Genomic DNA, 11,859 nt, shown 5'->3' on the forward strand with positions numbered 1-11,859 from the left:
CCCTGCTCCCTGCGTGTTCGGAAACGTGGCCATTGTTTCAAGAGACACTGAAAACGCCCCAACAGCAGGGGGAATTTATGATCCTTTAAAGCTGTAATCTTCTCTGCACCAGGTGTCAAAGACATGCTTTTTGTGCTTGTCGTCCAGGCGGAGCTAAGATTTACGGTGTCCTTCAGCTGCACATTTCCCTGCTTGGAAGCATCCAGCAGGAGATGACCCCCCCCCAGCCCTGGCCACATGCTTCAGCACACGGTGTGTGCACAGAGCACCTCCAGCTCCTGGGTGCCCCAACCCCCATCACTGCACACGCTGCCATCAAGCATCCTGCCTGAGGGGCGTTGCTGGAGCACCAGCATCCCTCCACCGGCTCCGAAAGCACCTGGCCTGGCAGCTTTATGATGCTCCACGCACGGGGCTGTGGCATCAGCACCAGGTTAAGGGGCTTGGCACCCACCTGCATGGGACAGCAGTGTCACCGGGCTGTGCCCCACGGGGAACAGCTCACCCCTTCCACAGGGCGCTTCGCTTCTGTACCTGAAAAGCAGAGTGAAAAGAAGGAGAATCTCAAGTTTCTCAGCTCTCTTCTCTCTGGGAACTACAAATATTTGCAGTGTTTTATCCGATATTCCTCCGTATTTGCCCAATGTCTAAAGGCGGATGAACGGGTCACGTGCACCTCAGCTATAAAGATTTCATAAGGTTTTCGCCTTTCCTCTGCGCTGATGACCTCCATCCCCACGGACCGGCACAGAGGACCGAGCCAGGCCCATCCTGCACAGCAGCACAGCCCACGTTACGCTGGCACAGCAGCACTGCACGGCCGGGCTTCACCCCCAGGCAGGCGGGCAGGGCAATCCATCAGCAACACCCCAAGCAGCCCTTCCAAAACACGCTCTCTCTGCTCCGTTTCTCCAAGAAGCGCTCCCGACTGATGCCGGCAGTTGGACGGCCGGGCTCTGGCTCTCTTCCCACAGCCTGTTTTCAATCGTGTGTTAAAAGGGCAAGCAGCGCAGAAACAAATCTGCACTAAAGGTCGGGGAGCTCCCCTGCCCTGTGCAGAGGAAGGAAGGCCCCATGGCTGCTGGGCACAGCTCAGCACAGGGCGGCCGTGCTGCAGCCCCGGGCACCTCACTGCGCCCACACGGGGCTGCCACCTGCTGCAAATTGCCAAGGAGTCAGCAGAGCACGGCTTGGGTGGGAAAGGACCCCACAGCCCACCTGGTTCTGTGTTGTGGGATGGCTGCCCCCCCAGCTCAGGCTGCCCAGTGCCCATCTGTGGCCATGGGGATCCCCCACAGCTCCGGGCAGTGGTGCCAGGGCCTCACCTCCTCCCGTGCACAGGGCAGGCAGGGCCAGTGCCAGCTGGGAGCCACGTGCCATCCCCCACAGCACTGCCCTACAGCCACACACGCTGTGTCCCACCTCCTGCTCCCTGGGCACACCAGAGCCCCCGAGACTGCCCAACAGCATCAGAGCCAGCCACACAGGACAACGTACCAAACCCACCTCGGGTGCATGGCCACGGCAGCCCCTCCAGCCCCTCCTCTCCTGCTGCACAATCTCCCTGTGCTCTCCCTGCCACATGGGCAGCCCCAGTTCAGTAGCACCAACTAACCAAGCTTGCTGCAAGGAGCTGCCGCCCTTCCCACTGCTTCCTCCACCAAATCCCATCTGACAGAGCTACGAGCTCACCCTTCATGCTTGGAACTAGTTCTTCCCACACCGCTCTGGGCAACCCAACTGAGAGAGAAGTGCGGAAAAGACCTCAAGCCAAAGCAAACAGCTCCAGCAAACACAACAGCACGGGGCTCGCATTCAGAGCCAGGAGCTGCAGAGCGCACCGGGACACGCCGGGCTGCAGGAGGAATGAATGGTTTCCTGCCCACGCTGGAGATGCCACAGCATCTCCAGGAGCAGCAAACCCGAGCAGCAGGGCCCAGGCTGGGACGGGAAGAGCCTGAGCCCCCTGCATCAGCCAAGCTCCAGGCAGCACAGCTTGTGCACGGGGTGCAGCAGCAGCAGGGCCACCGGCACAGACCTGATTCTGCAGAGCAGAGGGGTGCCCAGCAGCACGCACCTGCACGACAGAGATGAGACAAGCTGCAGCGCGGGCGGCACTCAGCGTGCCTTTATCACATCGTGTATTTCGGTCCAACTCATTTCGCTACAAAGGGAGGAGAGGTGGAAAGGTATGCTTCGAGCTGCAGAAATAGGAGCTGCTGGAAAAGAATAGATCAAAGGTCTGTCATTTGAAATTAATTAACTCAAACCTAAACTATTAACGTAAATTAAAAATTCAAGCCACATGCGCAGCTTCATTCATTTCCAAGTAATTTTCAAGAACCTGCGGTGCTGCAAGATAAGTTAATCACACATTCCATTAATTTGCGGCGTGCACAAAGGTTAACCTCCACTTAATTAGAAGTAATTTTAATTCTGCAGGAGCAGGGCGAGCACACCTTGTAAGAAATCCCCTTGACGTTACACCTTAGCGAGGGGAGCTGCCTGCTCCCTGCTCCCCCCCTGCTGCCCTCACCTGGCAAACCAGCCTCGCCAGGACCCAGGACCCAAGTCACAGCCTGGGAAGCTTCCAGCAGCTGTGCCTCAGGCCACTCTGAGCACCCCCTAGCCCCTGGTCCGTCCCCCCCCAGCCTGGCTTCACACACCCTTCTGTTTGAGAAACACACTGCAGGGGGAGGCCTCCAGCCTGATTCACCCAAATTGATGCAAAGCAGAATTCAAAGGGAATTAAAGACATCCGTGCTGGAATCTTTTAAAAAAAAATTTGCCTAACCCAGTTTAAAATCCCAAATCCCCGACTTGGCTGGGGTCCCCTGCGAGCGGAAGGCTTTGCTGCAGCTTGGGGTGGGCTGCACACCCACTGCCACCCTCTGCAGCCCCCAAAGCCAGGAACACATCGGTGGGGACACCCACCCCTGCCCTCCCCAGTGCCCAACCCGCCCGCTCAGCCGGCACTGCGGGGTACAGTCAAGATGCTGCTCACAGCCAAGGGATGGGGCTGCTCTTGGGGACAGAGGGAGCACCCTGCATTGACCACAGCACTGAGCACTGACCATCCTGCATGCTGCCAGCCTGGGGACAGTGACAGAGACCTACGCACAAAGGACAGAACTGCGTGTTTACCTCCTCGCTGCCTTCACTCTGACCCTCTAGCCCCATCCCGTCAGCACCAAGCCAAGCAAATCAGTGACTTCATCGCTGCTTCCTTCACGTAACTCGCCCTGGGAGACCCCGCTGCTGCTTTCCAGCGTGCGCAGCATCCTCCGCACACAGCTGCACAGCCCCCGCTTCCTTCCTCCCCGCAGGCCCAGAGCTCGCGCCCACCGCGGTTTGACCTCAGCCTCTCCTCCTCCTCCTCCTCCTCTTCCTCCCGCGCTGCCCAGTGGCCGGGCCTGGGGGATGAGCAAAGGCAGCAAGCAGCCCGCACCCCCCAGACTGGTAAGGCATGTGGGGATGGTGCAGTTTGGGAGGAAATACTGCTCCAGGAGATAAATAACCGGCGTGCCAGGAGGAGCCGCTGACATAAGGCGATGTCACACACTGCCTCCTTTTGCTTCACTCCAACAAGAGCAGTGGGCACCCACCAAAGAGCAGCAGCACCCTCCCAACCACGTTGGGATAAAATACACGGCGTCACTTCCAAGTGACAGCAGCGCAGAAGCAAGGCTGGCATTTCCTTCAATAAAACAAGCTTTCATTTCATCCTGCCTCCCCAAACACCACCTCCCCTGGGCCCTAAGCAAAGCTGCACGCAGCGCCCGCCAGCACCGCACCTGGAGACGCTGCACTGCTTCCAGGTGCACGCTGCCCGCAGCAGGAGCCGGCTTCTTGCTGCCTGCATGCACAGATGAAGCGGCTCTGAAGGCTCAACCTGGAACCGGGAGCTCCAGCTTAAGCAGTCCCACTGCCACCCCCCTCCCCCCCAGCCCAAAGACCCCATATGTGCACAACCCGCCGTGCCTGAGGACAGCCGGGCTGGTGGCACGGGGCAGGCAGCGCTCAGCGGGGCCGTGCACGCACTCGGGCTGCTCTCAGAGCAGAAGGGAATTGTTTAAGCCACGCAGCCCGCAGCATCACGCCTGGTGTTTGTTGCTCTTTTTTTTTTATGATTATTAAACTTGTAGGTTTTACGAGCTTTCACAGCTCCGTTTTCCTCCTTAATTGGAGCCACTGTTTTTAACCCTGCTGTCGGAGCCGCATTGCCATGGTTACCCGCACAAGCCTCAGCGAGCGGGAGGTATTTTTAGAATTGCCAAAATGCACATCTCCAACGAGCGGGGCCGTGCCACACAGAGCTCTGCTCATTCTGCCACACCAGCATTGAAATGTGGGAAATTCAAAACTCACCGCGGGAGGGGCCACCAGCACAGCTCCCATGCGCCCACCAGGAACACTGCGGGACAGCTCAGCCCGGGGACATCGCAGGGGCTGCCCGCTGCAGAACCTTCTGGCCAGGAACTAGTGGATGAGAGCCAGCCCAGGGGGCAGCCCCCCAGGAACATCACCTTACTGCGTGAGCAAGAGCCGTCCTGCAGTCACAGGGCACCTCGCTGAGAGCACCCACACATGGACTCGATGTTGCTTAGGGTTTACACGACAGATTTAATGTCACTAAGGCTGGCAAGGTGCAGCGATGCGTTGGCTCCTGCATCAAGCCAAAGAGGTGCCCACGAGCAATTGCTGCCCTGCTAGCTCCTGCTCAGCTTGCCACCACCTCTCCATCATCATCCTCCATCTCTCACCCACGGCAGCAATTTCAAGTTCTACAACCAAGACCAGATACACCACCCCCTCCAAGCAAAGGGAAAATACACCTGAACTGGCAGCTGGCTCTGGGTGCATCGTGCACCTGGAAGGATGCTCTCCCACAGCGCCGGAGCAATCTGCCAGCAGCAACGCTCGCGCTGCCCCAGCTCTTTCCTAAGGACACAAGTAATTATGGAGCACTCTAGCTACTAAACCTGATTAGAGCAAAACAAACTAATTTGGTTGCACGGCAATGAGCTGACCTTGTTAACGACGTGAGTAGCTCACTGACAATACCTTGCTCTTACACAGTGATGCCTTTGGCTAGATCTCGAGGCGCTTTATGAAGGAGCCCAGCATGTTCCCACAAACCCATTTTCCTCAGGAGAGAACCCATGCCAGCACCCACACACCCAGAGCGCTGCTCCCTGGGAATCACGGAGCACCTGATGCTGTAACCCCTGAAGCCCCTCCTGGCCCAGCCAGAGCAGCAGCCACAATGCTGGAGCACCCAGACTGGTACCATCCATTTCCTCCTCCCTGCCACAAACCCATGTGCCCTCTGCCCTTGAACGAAGAGAACAACTTTGGACATCCAGACTCACAGTAAAACCCCCTGGTGGTTATACAGACTTTGTCATTCAGGGCTCTGCGATGCTCTACAGCACAGTTACCAACCCCAGGAAAGACCCCATGGAGCTGCCAACACAGAGCTCTCGGACAGCCCTCCTTTTCTCATGGCCACCGGTCACAAAATAAAGCCACAGCTGCTCTCAAATCAGCTCCTCCTGCTTTGCACCCTGCCCCCACCGCTCACCAGCACTCCCAGGTTGCTAATGACCAAGGTCTTACTGCTGCACTCCTGGGAACAATGATTTTCCCCATCTCACAGGCTCAGCTCATGACCCAGAAAAAGCACTTAAGGAAGATCTTAATCCAATTTTCCCCCTGTACTCAACTGAAGGGATGTTTATACAGCAAGGAATAGGAGAGAAGAGAATCCAAGAAGGCTGAGCGCAGCCAGAGGACAACCGTGCTCTTCCCATTTTGATGACACTCCAGCGTACAGCAAAGGATGCTCACAAGGGGAGGCAGCAGAACAAACGTCTCGGAGGGATTTCTGGAGTCTGACCCATATTTGCACGCTACAAAGAACGAGATGCGGGGCAGGGAGCTGCCCCACGCTTACCTGGGCACGGGGGGCTCTCTCGGGTACCGGGCGGCGCTGGTGGCCCTGGGTGTGCTCTGTAAATAAGAGAACAAGGTTTTATACAGCGTACATCTGTCACACGTGTGCCCCAGATCGGATCCCAGTGCTGCAGCAATTTGCAGGCTCGCAGTGTGTTCATCTGGGTGTTCTGAAGCATGCTCAGCTGCAGGGGAAACGAGTCCCGAGCTTTGGTGGCTCTCCACAGGCTTCCCAGCCCCCAAGCCCCAACGGGTACTGCAGAGTTCTCCCAGTTCCCCTTCTCAACTCTACAGCCGTGCACACGGATGCTCTGAAGCAGAGGAGCGCAGCCTGGGGCCTTGTCTCACAGCACACGAGTTCTGCCAGACATCAAAAACAAAACTGCACCAAGCTCTCTTCCCCAGCCTCGCAGCCCTTCTGCTCATCGCCGGGCATCCCCAACAAGCAGCGCTCTGGTTCTCATTAGGGCACTGCTGGGTCCACGCGCCGGTGCAGCACCTCAAGCACTGAGTGCAGGTCCGGGTGCCACGATACCAGGCCATAAAGCTACCGGAGAGCATCCAGAGGAGAGCAGTGGAGGGGGGGGAAGGGTCCGGGTTCCCCCATGCACTGTGCAGAGCAGGCTGCCAGCCCCAGCTCTGCTCCCAGCAGCCCCCAGCGTGAGCTTTGCTGCCAAGCAGAGGGCTGGAAATGAGAACGACAGCGGCTGAGCGCTGTGTAAATGGCAACGGGTTGCCCTCTTAGAAAATTAAATCCTCCGAGCTAACGAGAAGAGTGTTTGCTCTCAAGCTGGAGGTAAAGGGCTGATAATTAAAAGACCCACTGGCACAACGGCTGCCACATTTTTCCGACTCTTAATTTAATTATCCCCACTTCATTATCCCATAGGAACACGCAAAACGTTGCCCCACGAGTTCTGGATGCCAGCAGCACGACTCGCTCCCTGCTGCCATCACAGCACGTGAGAAGGGCACGACCCCCCCGTGCTGTGCAGCGCTGCACCCCCTGCCCCCCCCCCCCCCCAAAACAAGCTGCTCTGCAGGAGACACAGATTGCAGCACTTTCCTCGCTGAGGTTCTGGCCTGAGACAGGCACAGCTCCAAGGTGCAAAAGGGGAACAGCAGCAGGAGCCCCGACTCCGGGAAACAACTGAATGGGTTTTGCCAGCAACAAAATACATCTGGATGGTCGCTTTGCAGAGGGGGAGGAGGGATGTAAGCAAAGTGGTGCAACTATGAAGGGAAGTATGCCCTCATAATTTTAAATGAAACAAGCAACTTAAACTATATATATATATATTTTTGGGGGTTGGACTCGATGACCTCTAGACATCTAGACATCCCTCTAGACATCCCTTCCAACCCCTACAATCCTGTGACACACACATATCAACCACAACTACTTTTGGCGTTGTGCAGGGAAAGCTGCAACAAAGGCTGCAATAGGAAGCTCCCGCCCAACAGCAGCACCCTGCGGGGCAGAAGGAAGCTCCCGAGCAGCCCCAAACCCCTCAGGTGCAGGAAGGCACCGCAGCTCTGGGTGCTGCAGTGCAATGAACCCGGGCAAGCAGAGCAGAGCAAAGCAGCTGCAGCCCCAATCCCAGCAAGAAAGCAGCAGCAGGAACGGAACCTTCAGGCGACGAGGCAGAGCCGGGGCTCCCACCCCACTCCGTCACCGGACTTGACATTTTCTACGGAAATCTCCTGGAAACCAAACCAAACCAGAGAGCCCTGGCGACGGAATTAACCTGCCGGGCGAGGAGGCCCCCGAGCACACAACCGAAAGCGCCGAGGAGCCGCCGGGAGCCCCATTCAAAAGCACAGATCCCCTCCGAAGCCGCGCAGAGAACGAAACCTTCCCTGCAAGCGCGGAGCGGGCGGCACGCGGCTCAGCCCTTCCACGCGGGACGGCAGCAACACCGCATTGCAAGAGCATGAAGTAATCCTGCTCCTGCACTTACTGCTCTGCTGTCCCATTAGCTACTCCAAGTGTAAAACGGGAAAAAAAAAAAAAAAAAAAAAAAAAAAAAAGGGGGGGGGGGGGGGGGGGGGAGGGGGGAAGGGAGGAAGAGAGAAGAGGAAAGCGTGATGGAAAGCCAAGGGGATGTTTTGCAGCGGCGGACTCCTGGAGCACAGGCCCTGAGCAACCAAAGCCATGGGCGAGAGGGGGGGGGGGTAGGGGGTGCAGAAGCGGCGGCGGAGCTGGGGGCGGCAGAATGACGCAGGGGAGCGGGGGGGGGAGGCAGCAGAAGCGGGGGGGCCGCAGCAGCCGTCCGGGGGCAGCAGGGCCCGCAGCCCCCACCCCGCTCACTTGCTCCGCCGTCCCTCGGCCCTCCCGCGGCGCAGGCGGCCCCGCACGCTCCGGCCGGAGCCCCGGTGGGCGCGGGGCAGGAAGCGGGGCGGGGGCAGCCCCGGAGCCACCCCCCCGGCCCCGCCCCGGGATGCTCGGCCGGGGGACGGCGCGGGATGGGGCCGGAGCGGCCGCGCTTACCGTGCCTCGGGAGCGCGCCGCTCCGCTCCGCTTCCCTCCTTTTCTCAGCGCTCCCCCGGTTCCCTCCCGGCTCGGTTTCGCCAGACCCGTTTGGAAGCGCTCCTTACATCCCAGCGCTGGACGTGCCGGCCGACGAGCGGAGCGTGCGGCGCCCAGCAGCGCTCGCACTGCGGCAGCCACCGCGCGGGCAGTGCCGGTGCCAGCGGGCAGGTGCAGCCGGGCTGCGGGCAGACCGAGCTGCAGGCACTCCGGGCTGCTCTGCGCCGTCACCCCAAAGCCCGAAGTCCCCTGCGGTGAGACGGCTGCAAAGAGCGAAACGAAGTCTGCAGGCAGACGTTCCTTTTTTAAGATTTGCAGAAACGCTGCGGGCTCCGTGTAGGACGCGCAGTTCTTTTGCAAGTGCAAATGTGAGGTCTCGCGTGCATCGCAGCAACGGGCCGGCCCCACGGTCCTGGTGGGAGAGCGAACCCTGCCACCCTAGGAGAAGCTGCAGAGCAAACTCGTGGCTGAGGGCTGTTGCTCTTCTCCACGTTTCCCCCTCCCCAGCCCACCCTGGCCACTTCTCTCCCCTCGCCCTCTCTATCTATTTCACTGTTGGTGCAGCTGCAGGTGATAGCGCATCCCAGCTGCCAGCCCCCAGCCCTTGTCCCCAGCAGCCATCAGGGCACTGCGCCTTGCAAAGTGCTTTGGATGCATTTCAATGGTTTCAAACTATTGTTTAAATGCATTTAAGAATGGAAGGGGCGATAGCTGTGGGAGGGGACGTGCACCACGCCTCTCTGCTCCAGGCAGTCTGGAATGTGCTGCATGCAGCAGTGCTACATGCAACAGGGAGCACTGTGGTCCTGCAGCTGGTTTTTGTGCACACCCACCTGCCGTGCTGGGCAGCTGCAGAACGCTTCCTCCGAGTTAAAAAATTCTAAGAATGCTCCAGCAGCGACGATTGGTGCGAGCAGCCTGTGCTGCCAGCCCGGGCAGCTTCTGCAGCTGCATTTCATCAGTGATGCCCCTACCACAGGCTCTGCCTGGTGATCTGCAGGTTAAGACCTCTGTCACCTCCTGGCCAGATGCAGGCAGAGGTGAGCACGCCCACGTGCAGCTCCAGGAGCAGCGTTAGCATTCACCTTAGGGCTGGAAACAGTCCAGAACGACATCACCCTCACTCCTCACATTCAGCAAAAGAGCCAAGCATATCATTCAGCAAGGGAAAAAAAAATACATTGAAGGACTAAGGAGATATAGCACAGTGAAAACGTTTGCTGGGAAACACAAATAACATTTTTCTTTGTATGATTAAACTGCAAAATCTCCCGACAGGCCCACGTCTGGCAGAGGAACTGTGGGACGGGCTGAGCTCCCAGGCCAAAACGCCCGAGGCATGCTCTGAATAAGGAAGGAAAGCATTTTCTACCCTGGAAGTGAAGCATCCAAGCCAGGGGAAGGCTGAGCCTGCAAACACAGCACGGAGCGTGCATCCCGACCCCGCAGGGCCTGCAGAGCTACAGTCACAGCGTGCTGCCTGCAGCACACAGGGCACCTGCTGCTCACAGCCACGTCGTCCCACCACGCTTCACATGAGGAGAGCTGCACAGCCCGGGGTCACTGCCTGCGCTTTTATCCACAGTTCAGCTCCACAGCACTGGCATGGCCGAGGAGGAACAGTCCTTGCACCATCAGCCTGCTGTTCCTGGCATCCGAGAACCCTCGCGCCCTGTCCCACTCTTAGTATTTTACATCACTTCTCTGCACAGCAGGACAAAACGACTCGACCTCTCTTCGGGCAGCTCCAAATCAGCTGTGAAACAGTAGGCTGTAATTAATGATCTGTATTAACGCGCAAAGTCTCTCGCTTTCCAATCCTCGTAAAGAGCAATTGCCCTACAATGGAAGAGCAGCATCGCGGCCAACATTCTTGCAGAGCACGTTGCTTTCTTAGAGTCTACACGCTCTCTATGCTATAAATCATTGCCTCATGTGGGAACAAGGACAAGAAGCCTGACATTCTGCACGTGTGAAGCCAAGCCCTGCCCTGGCTGTACAGCTGAGCTGGGGACAAGGAGCAGCTCCTTGTCCTTTACATGGACGTGAGCTCTGAGGGGACATCACCTCCAGGGCAGGTCATCCAGGGGGCTCTTCAGATGAGATGCTAGCACAAGCTCATCGATTTGATGCACCCACTTCACTTCTGGGCTGTACCTTCTGCTCACCAGACTGCACCGTCACTACAAGACATCCTTTGTATAAACTGGCAGTGAAGGGCTCTACACCCAGCTACAAAACCCTTGTCTCATGCCTCCTCTTGCTGCTGAGGCTCCAGCTCCAGGACTTCAGGCCCAGCTGACATGCATTGTTAGTAACGAAGGCAGCTCCTAATGAGCGGACACAGGATGCAGCAATGGATGGCACCTGCTTCATGAAGAGCTGATCAAAGAGCTGTGCTTCTTGGTCAGGGAGAGTAATTAACAATAATTTCTAAAATAACCGGTTTCAGGTTTGATGAAAAGCGCCAGGTCTGACAGCTTATGAGTGTTCAAGCTGTCTCAGGGTCTGCAGCACAAATGCAGCTCAAACCCAACACAGAGCACGACAGAATTACCTCCCCCATCCCCACAGCCCAGCCAAGCCTGGCATGTGGGCTCAGGGCTGGCGGGGCCATCCCTGTGCAGCTGCTCAGCTCCGGTCCTTTTCCCAAACATGGAGCAGAGCTGTTTAACACCACCCAAGGTCACAAACCCAGGAGAGCCTGGCACCTCAGGGAGCTGTGCTGAAACCCCTGTAAGTCCTGAACAGAACAGTATCCCGGCAGGTCTCTACTCTTGATAATTTGGATTTCTTGCTAGGCCAGGGGCTCTCACGTTGCGTTCAAGCTACTCGCACCCCTGGGTTCATACTTAATCCCCACTAACCCAGCTCCCACTTTGCTTTGAGTTCCCACATGGGAGGACTGGAGGTAGCCAGCAGACCACAACTGAAGGCTGAGCACAGGGATGTGAATGCAGCGCTGGCACCCACCTGCCTGGCAGGCACAAGGCCTCCACCTGAGCCTGCTGCACCTGAATTCAGGGCCACCTCTGCTCCAGGAGCCCCTGCTTGTGTTTTTGCAGCCAGGTGCGATGCAGAGCTGGTGGTGCCTGCTGGAGCGGTGCGTCTCATTTGACGTGATCAAAACCACCAGAGTTCAGATTGCTATGGTCTGACAGAGCGCTGGGCATGATCAAATTGCCTGAGGAAATCAGAAGGCTGTGGAAAAGGGTGTCTGTGGCTGGCCCAACTTTCAGTAGCTTATGGGGAAAAGCTGTAGCCGCTGATTGGGAGGCAGCACCTCTGATGGCTGTTAATCAGTGCTTGCTTCCAAGTGCAAAGGGAAACTGAAGCAACTGCAGTCTGATACGACCTCCCATTAAGAACTGAGA

The 11,859-nt window shown here is 57.7% G+C and overlaps 1 protein-coding gene across 3 annotated transcripts in view; it reads right to left on the bottom strand.

The window, feature by feature from the left end:
- LOC110405722 (ankyrin repeat and fibronectin type-III domain-containing protein 1-like) overlaps positions 1-10,897 on the bottom strand; it is a 132,727-nt gene extending 121,830 nt beyond the window's left edge. Inside the window, exons 1-2 of one of the 3 annotated variants that reach the window (XM_021411297.1) lie at positions 8,447-10,897; positions 5,957-6,012 (exon numbers count right to left, since the gene is read on the bottom strand). The gene's annotated coding sequence lies outside the window, so the exon portion shown is untranslated. Of the gene's footprint in view, positions 1-3,144; positions 3,507-5,956; positions 6,013-8,266; positions 8,349-8,446 lie in introns of those variants that run through there. The other 2 variants (XM_021411296.1, XM_021411298.1) reach the window with 2 other exon arrangements.

Source organism: Numida meleagris, chromosome 13 (genome assembly GCF_002078875.1).
Source record: "Numida meleagris isolate 19003 breed g44 Domestic line chromosome 13, NumMel1.0, whole genome shotgun sequence".
Classification (NCBI taxonomy): domain Eukaryota; kingdom Metazoa; phylum Chordata; class Aves; order Galliformes; family Numididae; genus Numida; species Numida meleagris.